The sequence below is a fragment of the Garra rufa genome, chromosome 9 (assembly GCF_049309525.1).
Source record: "Garra rufa chromosome 9, GarRuf1.0, whole genome shotgun sequence".
Taxonomy (NCBI): Eukaryota; Metazoa; Chordata; class Actinopteri; order Cypriniformes; family Cyprinidae; genus Garra; species Garra rufa.
The window spans coordinates 50,175,680-50,184,458 of NC_133369.1; positions in this window are offsets into that span (position 1 = coordinate 50,175,680).

Genomic DNA, 8,779 nt, shown 5'->3' on the forward strand with positions numbered 1-8,779 from the left:
TTATTATCATCATTTTTGGCCAAATAGGCAGCCGTAAACAGAGGTAAAGGCGCGTCGCTGCACGTCATCACGTGTGCTTACTAGTCTACTCTGCGTTCACAGAAAATACAATATATACGTTTATATTTTTGTTTATTTGTATATGTATATTATTAATATTAATTTATTATTATAATAGGCTATATAAAAACTAAAATAAATAATAATAAAATAATAAAAATATTTTTTTTGAGCAGCTGGGATGGTGCCCCCTGGGAGTTGGTGCCCTACGCAGACTGCGTACTCTGCGTATAGGGAGCGGCGGTACTGCTAATAGCACTCTAGTAGTTACAGTGGGGAAAATAATTATTTAATTCCCCTGCTGATTTTGTATGTTTGCCCACTAACAAAGAAATGATCAGTCTTTAATTTTAATGGTAGGCTTATTTTAACAGTGAGAGACAGAATAACAACAACAACAAAAACAAACAACAACAACAACAAAGAATCCAGAAAAACACATTTTAAAAAAGTTATAAATTGATTTGCATTTTAATGAGAGAAATAAATATTTGATCCCCTATCAATCAGCAACATTTCTGGCTCCCAGGTGTCTTTTATATCGGTAAAAAGTAAAAAAAAAAAAAAAAAAAAAAATTAGGAGCACTTTCCTGTCCACAGAAGCAATCAATCAGATTGCAAACTCTCCACTATGGCCAAGACCAAAGAGCTGTCCAAGGATGTCAGGGACAAGATTGGAGACCTACACAAGGTTGGAATGGGCTACAAGACCATCGCCAAGCAGCTTGCTGAGAAGGAGACAACAGTGGGGCGATTATTCGCAAGTAAAAAAAAAAAAAAAACACAAAATAACTGTCTCTCTCAGTCTGGGGCTTCATGCAAGATCTCACATCGTGGAGTTTCAATGATCATGTGAACGGTAAGGAATCAGCCCAGAACTTCGCGGGAGGATCAGTAGCCGCGTTTCCACTGTCGGCCAAAAGCAGGCGTGCTAGTGCGTGCCAGAGCCAGTCGCGTTTCCACTGTCACTTCCGGGGCCTGATCGTGCCTCGTCGGTGCTTCCTCAGGGCCAATGGCCCGGGTTTTTCGGCCCGACGAAAACCTTGGTCCAAAGCGGGCCAGCCAGGGCTTGAGGCGTGGTCAAAGTGAAAGGCGGAGTGTGTCTGCTGTAAGATGCGCATTTCGCTGTATTACTAATACAGGGCTCTTCTATGTATTTGGACCGAGGACAATATACAACGCCAGTTTGACGGCGTCTGCAGAAACAAAGACGTGATAAAATACATCGTTGCTGGACTCGCAAAGCTAAATATCCAGCGCACCACAATGCAAGTTCGAGACAAGTTGAAGAAATTGCGGGCGCAGTACAAAGCCATAAAAACGCACAATGGACAAAGCGGTGCCCAGAGAAGACACTTACATTAGGCAGATATTATATGGAAATGCAGTTTTGATGGGCACATTACTTAAATGGTTATCTGATGGGGCACCTTTTGTGTCCTGTGTAAATCAGGTCCTATTCAGTAATAGTTACACTATTAACTGTTGTTACAGACAACCAGGGTTCGAATTACGGGTGAGCTAAGGGGAGCTCGGCTACCCTGAAAAGGACCTGGGCTCCCCTGAAAGCCTACTTTGAGACATTTAGGGGGAGCTCTAAAACACTTTCCATTTTTTGTGTCGCATATAGATTTTGATTTTCTGTACATTAAGGTTCCTGAAATAAATGATGATATTAAAAATGTGTCAATGTTGTGTGTTTATTCGCTCATTACTACTATTACATTACTATTTCCGAACACTATTTTCCGCTGTCTCCTGCTGTGACCATCCATGCGTGGCGGCGCTGCACTGAAATTACTACGTTTACGTCACCACTTGAACTTCTCACTGAGTTGGTATTTGAATGTTAGCTTAACTTCAACACTTGGAACACTTTGTGGATACTAATAAGAATGTCAAAACGAAAGCAGACAAACCTCAGTCAATTTGGATTTACAAAACAAACGAAGAGGAGTGATGACAGCGCACCAGCTACAACGACTAACGTTAGCTTGCCGCCGCCGCATCTGTCAAACAAGGTGCTTGCGTTTTGAAGTAAACGGTTTACACTAAGGCTACGTTTACATTAATCCGGATACATTTGAAAACTGAGTTTTCATTTTAAAACGCTCTCTGTCCACACTCGCGTTTCCAAGCGTTTTAAAAAAGTTTCTCATCCACACTGAAACGTAGGAAAACATTAAATTCGCCTTACTGCGCATTCGTAAAGCCTCCAAAATTATACAGACGTAATAAATTTTCACGCAATTCTTCTGGCGGGATAATTTACGGAAATATCTCATCCACCACTGACGCGTCTATATCGCGCTCACTCATATTTTATCTGAAAAGCAGTTGTTGTTATGTTTTGCAGGACAGAAACTGTGAGTAAATTTTCTGTCATCATTTTAGGACTGTAATTTGAAGAGTGTACAAGGTAAATCTTTTTAGCAGCAGTGTGACAGTGAATAGCACAGGCACAATTACTGGTGTAAACATAGATATCTATTGGTGCAATATGCGTCACATGACTATAAATATGCGTCATCGTTTTCAAAAGCCTCTGTTTTCACAGTCCACACTACAACGTGAAAACGCCGTTTTCAAATTTATCCACTTTGGCCGGAGTTTTTAGAAATAATCGTTTTCTGTGGTAAAAGCGGAGTTTTCGTGTAAATGAGAGGCCAAACCGCAGGGAAATATCTGCGTCTTTCCTTCGTGTAAACGGGGCCTAAGTAAACAATAGGTTTACTGTAAACCTATTGTTTTAAATGCCCGAAAGCGTTAAAGTCAGTCAGGGAGGATCGGAAAATAGGGCTCCCCCGAAAGCCACTTTGTAATTCGAACCCTGCAGACAACTATGTGATGAAAACATTTAAATGCATGTCTGATTAGTATCTACTCTTATTTAAATTTGGAAAAATGCAAATAAGATCCTATAAAAATGAGATCTGATGTATAAGTTTTTTTTACATCGTCCAAAAAACCCCACAGAAACTCACCAACACACCTTGATAAATTGTTAACATACACTGTACCTGTATCTGTACCAAAATAAAAGCATAAAAAATTATACTAGAAGTACAACTGTGTAGTTATTTTTTGCAGTAGTGTGTAGATAATATGCAACATTTTGTTTAATGTAATACCAAGTTAGACGAAAGATTTGTGTGTAGGTCATAAAAACAAAGCTTCTTTTCAAGTGATTTATTAATGTAATATATTACAAATATTGCTGCTGCATAAACAACTGTTGCAGAGCACTTCTTGCATCAGAACAGACATCACCAACATTACAAGACGTTTCTGCATTCGCTGTATCCGGCTTCCACGTCGCTTTATTGTTCTTTTTCGCTTTGCAGCTAATATAAGCTTTCGCTGTAAACGCTGCTGAGCCTCCGTCTTCGCATCTTGTTTTCGCTGCCTCATCTTCCACCAAGAAAACACCGAAAGGAGCAAACAGCCGCTTCGGCTCTCTTCCTTCGATAATCACACTACGGTGACTTACTTTCAATCTCCCCGCTGAAAGGGGAGGGGTTTCGTGAAGTTTGATTCAAGGAGGTGTTTAAAGGGCGGGCTTTAGGTTTGCGCAGCGAGGCTACTGGCTCGATAGTGGAAACACAGCTTACTTTTGGTCTTGATGCTTGCGACTCGAGGCCATTGGCCCCGCCCGGCACGCTCTTAGCACTGGCTCGCACTGGCCCGACAGGTCCATGTACCGTCAAATCTTGGGTGAGAACCTATTATCCTCATTGAAAATGGGTCAAAGGATTGGCTCAAGAAGAAACACATTAAGGTCCTGGAGTGGCCTAGCCAGTCTCCAGACCTTAATCCCATATAAAATCTGTGGAGGGAGCTAAAGGTTTGAGTTGCCAAACGTCAACCTTGAAACCTCAATGACTAGAGGAGTGGGACAAAATCCCTCCTGAGTACTACAAGAAACGTCTGACCTCTGTGATTGCCAAAAAGGGTTTTGCCACCAAGAACTTAGTCATGTTTTGCGAAGGGGTCAAATACTTATTTCACTCATTAAAATGCAAATCAATTTATAACTTTTCTGAAATGTGTTTTCTGGATTTTTTGTTGTTGTTGTTATTCTGTCTCTGACTGTTAAAATAAACCTACCATTAAAATTATAGACTTATTATCATTTCTTTGTCTGTGGGTAAACATACAAAATCAGCAGGAGATCAAATATTTTTTTTCCTCACCATAACAATTTGTCATATTGGGTTGAGTGTGTCACGAATCTGGTCCGTGGCTTTCCATCCGCTTGCCATTAGATGTCTCGCATATTCATTATATTGACTCTCACACTACACAGACTGTTGCGTGTCACTACATTTCCCATCATCCATTGCACTGATCACATACACACAGCTGCAACCAATTAAAAACACTATATAAGAAACATTACAAAATATCATCACAAAATATTATCGTTACCATCACAGTCTTTAGTATTGTTATTATTACTATTATTATTATTATTATTATTATTATTATTAATATTACTGATATTACTGTTACCATCATAACAACATATTATTGTCATCAACACCATCTTTAGTATTATTGTTGTTATTATTACTATTATTATTATTATTATTATTATTATTATTACTGTTATTATTGATATTACTGTTACTGTCATCAGAAAATATCATCGTTTTCATCACTATCTTTGGTATTATTATTGTTGTTGTTACTTCGATTATTTCTATTTAAAGTTATTTCTATTATTTTTTTAAACATGCTAATACTACTTATACCATTATTATTATTCAGATTGTCTTTTTTGCTTATTTTCATTTATTATCATTGCTGTTTTGTTGTTGGTATGGGTTTTTTTTGTGTCCACCATGCTGTATGTTTTGCACTCCTAAACACTATATAAGGCTTGGACTTCCTCATTCAGATCGCCAAGTATTGTCTAGCGTTTAACACTCTACCAGTGTTAGCAACCATTGATCGACCCTCGCCTGTCCCTGGTTAACTCTTGTGTCTTGCCCTCTGTCTACCTTTTTGCTGGTGTTCGACCCTGCCTGTGTTTTGACCATGTTTATTAATAAAAGCTTGCACTTTGATCCTCCCGCTTCACGCTTCTGCCACTCCGTTACAGGGTGTTTGATTAATTTTGGTTGTACTAGCAATAACAATGGCTAAACCATTGTACATTACATACAGGTAATAAATTAGAATGTCATGGAAAAGTTTATTTATTTCAGTAATTCAACTTCATTTGTGAAACTTGTGTATTAAATAAATTCAATGCTAACAGACTGAAGTAGTTTAAGTCTTTGGTTCTTTTAATTGTGATGATTTGGCTCACGTTTAACAAAAAAAACACCAATTCACTAGCTCAACAAATTAGAATACTTCATAAGACCAATAAAAAACATACTTTCTGGAAAGTATGTTCATTTACTGTATATGTACTCAATACTTGGTAAGGGCTCCTTTTGCTTTAATTACTACCTCATTTTGGCGTGGCATGGAGGTGATCAGTCTGTGGCACTGCTGAGGTGGTATGGAAGCCAAGGGTTTTTTTGACAGTGGCCTTCAGCTCATCTGCCTTTTTTGGTCTCTTGTTCCTCATTTTCCTCTTGACAATACCCCATAGATTCTCTATGGGGTTCAGGTTTGGTGAATTTGCTGGCCAGTCAAGCACACCAACACCACGGTTATTTAACCATTTAACTTTTGGTGCTTTTGGCAATGTCGGCAGGTGCCAAATCCTGCTGCGAAATGAAATCAGCATCATGTCTTTGCCCGCATTGTGAGCGCCTTCCTTTGCGCTCTCTCCGCTCCCGGAAGGCTCTCTTCAAGGAGGGAGTCTTCGCTAGCGTTCTCAGATTATCTCTCAGTTACTGCCCGGCATCGTAGCAGTACTGGGAAGCTCGCTATCTCCACGGAGGTCTCTCGAACAGCTAGCTGGGCGACTTCCTGCCGGTTCACCACTTCAGGACCCCGAGCTAGCCTTTCCTTTAACGCCAGAGGTCAGCCTCGAGAGGCTGGTTCCCTTAGTAGACTTTCTGGCAGCGTGGAAACTTCTGCCAAATGTGTCTTCATGGTTCCTGCAGACTGTAGAGAGCGGTTACCGTATTCAGTTCGGTTCCCCTCCTCCACGCTTCAGCGGGGTCTTTCCCACCGTGGTGGGCCCCGAGCAGGCTCTGGTATTAGAACAAGAAGTAAACACTCTCTTGAGGAAGGAGGCCATCGAGGTGGTCCCTCCTTATGAAAGGGAGTCCAAGTTCTACAGCCGGTACTTCATTGTTCCCAAGAAGGATGGGGGCCTGAGGCCCATTGGATCTACGCCTGCTGAATTGAAAAATTCTTGGCTGAATTGCCAAGAAAAGTGTGCTTTCTCCATTACAGAGGACCACTTATCTAGGCGTGGTGTGGGATTCGTCCACGATGCAGGCACGTATGTCTCCTGCTCGTGTTGACTCAATCCTCACCGCAATCGCGAGAGTAAGAGAAGGCCAGTCATTTACTGTGAAGCAGTTCCAGAAACTGTTGGGTCTGATGGCAGCTGCGTCCAATGTGATACCTTTTGGCCTGCTGTACATGAGACCCCTACAGTGGTGGCTCAAGACCAAGGGGTTTTCCCTGAGGGGAAACCCGCTTCGCATCATCAAGGTCACGCAGCGATGCTTTCGTGCCTTAGACATGTGGAGGAAGCCTTGGTTCTTGCTACAGGGCCCAGTGCTCCTTGATGCCGCGTCACGCTTGCGACAGATGCATCCTTCACTGGATGGGGAGTGGTCATGAGTGGCCGCTCGGCCCGCGGTCTTTGGAGGGGCCATCATCTCATGTGGCATATCAACTGCCTGGAGATGTTGGCTGTGTTTCAGGCTCTGAGACACTTCCTCGCAGACCTAAGGGGCCACCATGTGTTGGTGCGCACCGACAACACAGCGGTGGTTTCTTACATCAACCACCAAGGAGGTCTGTGTTCACGCCCCTTGTACAAGCTGGCGCACCAGATCCTTGTGTGGTCCCAGGGGAAACTCCTCTCGCTGAGAGCAGTTCACATCCCTGGGCATCTCAGTATGGGAGCAGACATCCTGTCGAGACAGGGGGATGGAGGCTTCACCCTGAAGTGGTAGAGCAGATTTGGAGAGTGTTTGGCCAGGCTCAGGTGGACCTCTTTGCTGCTCAGTAGAAGGCACAGTGTCCCCTCTGGTTCTTTCTGAATCATCCAGCTCCCCTGGGGCTGGATGCCATGGTACAGATGTGGCCGAGGCTACATCTGTACGCTTTTCCCCTGATTGCTCTGCTCCCGGGAGTTCTGGCGAGAGTGTGCCGGGACGGGATTCGAATTCTTTTAGTAGCCCCGTACTGGCCGGGTCGAGTTTGGTTCTCGGACCTGATTTCCCTTCTCGACGCCTCTTTCCATGGGAGATTCCAGTCAGGAGGGATCTCCTCTCACAGGCAGGGGGTGACATCCTTCACCCCTGCCCGGAGCTATGGAAGCTGTGGGTGTGGCCCCTGAGGGAGCCCAGCTCATAGCTTCTGGTCTCTCAACCGAGGTTGTGGAGACCATCCTCCAATCCAGAGTTCCCTCCATGAGGAAACTGTACACCTTGAAGTGCAGACTCTTCACTTCATGGTGCGGAGACTGCCAGTTTGACCCAGTTAACTGCCCAGTTGGTACAGTGCTGGAGTTCTTGCAGGCACTCCACTCCACTTTGAAGGTCTACGTGGTGGCCATTGCGGCTTATCACGCCCCTCTTGGTGGCTCCTCAGTGGGCAGACACCCTCTAGTTACACGTTTCCTCCACGGTGCGCTGAGGTTGAGGACTCCAGTACGCTCGCAATTCCCTGCCTGGGACCTGGCTGTGGTGCTAGAGGCTCTGTGTAAGCCTCCCTTCGAACCCTTAGAAGAGACCTCTGATCGCCTTCTTACTATTAAGACTACCTTTCTTCTGGCTATCACTTCTCTTAAGAGGGTTGGGGACCTTCAGGCCCTCTCAGCGGCCCCTTCTTTTACTGACTTTGCGCTGGGTATGGCCAAAGCCTTCCTGTATTCCAAGGCGGGATACCTCCCTAAGGTAGGTCCCCACGGTTGCGCCTCTGTCCATTGTACTGCAGGCCTTTCATCCTCCTCCCTTCAGGGAGCCTGACCAGCAGAAGCTTAATTGTATGCACTGGACACATACATCCACAGAACTGCCCTGTGGAGGAAGGGGGACCAGTTGCTTGTCTGCTACGGCCCCCCTAGGAGAGGTTGCCCTGCTGCTAAACCCTCCTTAAGCCGGTGGATTGTGGATGCCATCTCGTTAGCCTATGAGTCCTCTGATCTCCCCTCACTTTTGGGAGTCAAGGCTCACTCTACCCATGGAGTGTTTGCCTCTAAAGCTTTCTTCTCAGGTCTGTCCCTTCAAGAGATTTGTAACGCTGCGGTTGGTCCACGCCCCTAACCTTTGCTAGGTTCTACGTACGGTGGCCGAGAGAGGTCAACACGCTGCAAACTTAAGAAAACACATGCAAACAGAAAAAAACGACAACAAATTAAGAAAAGATCTTCATCAGTTTGACAACACAGGCGCTGCAAATCCTCGCAACGGAAACAGAAATACGGAAACGCGCTGCAAATTCTCACAACACAACCAAACTCAGAAACGCGCTGCGAACACACGAACGCGCTGCATATTGCACGGTCCACAACGGAAATGTTTCAGGGGGACTTCAAAAAGTGACGAACCCATCTGGGACCTGATTATTTGTTCAG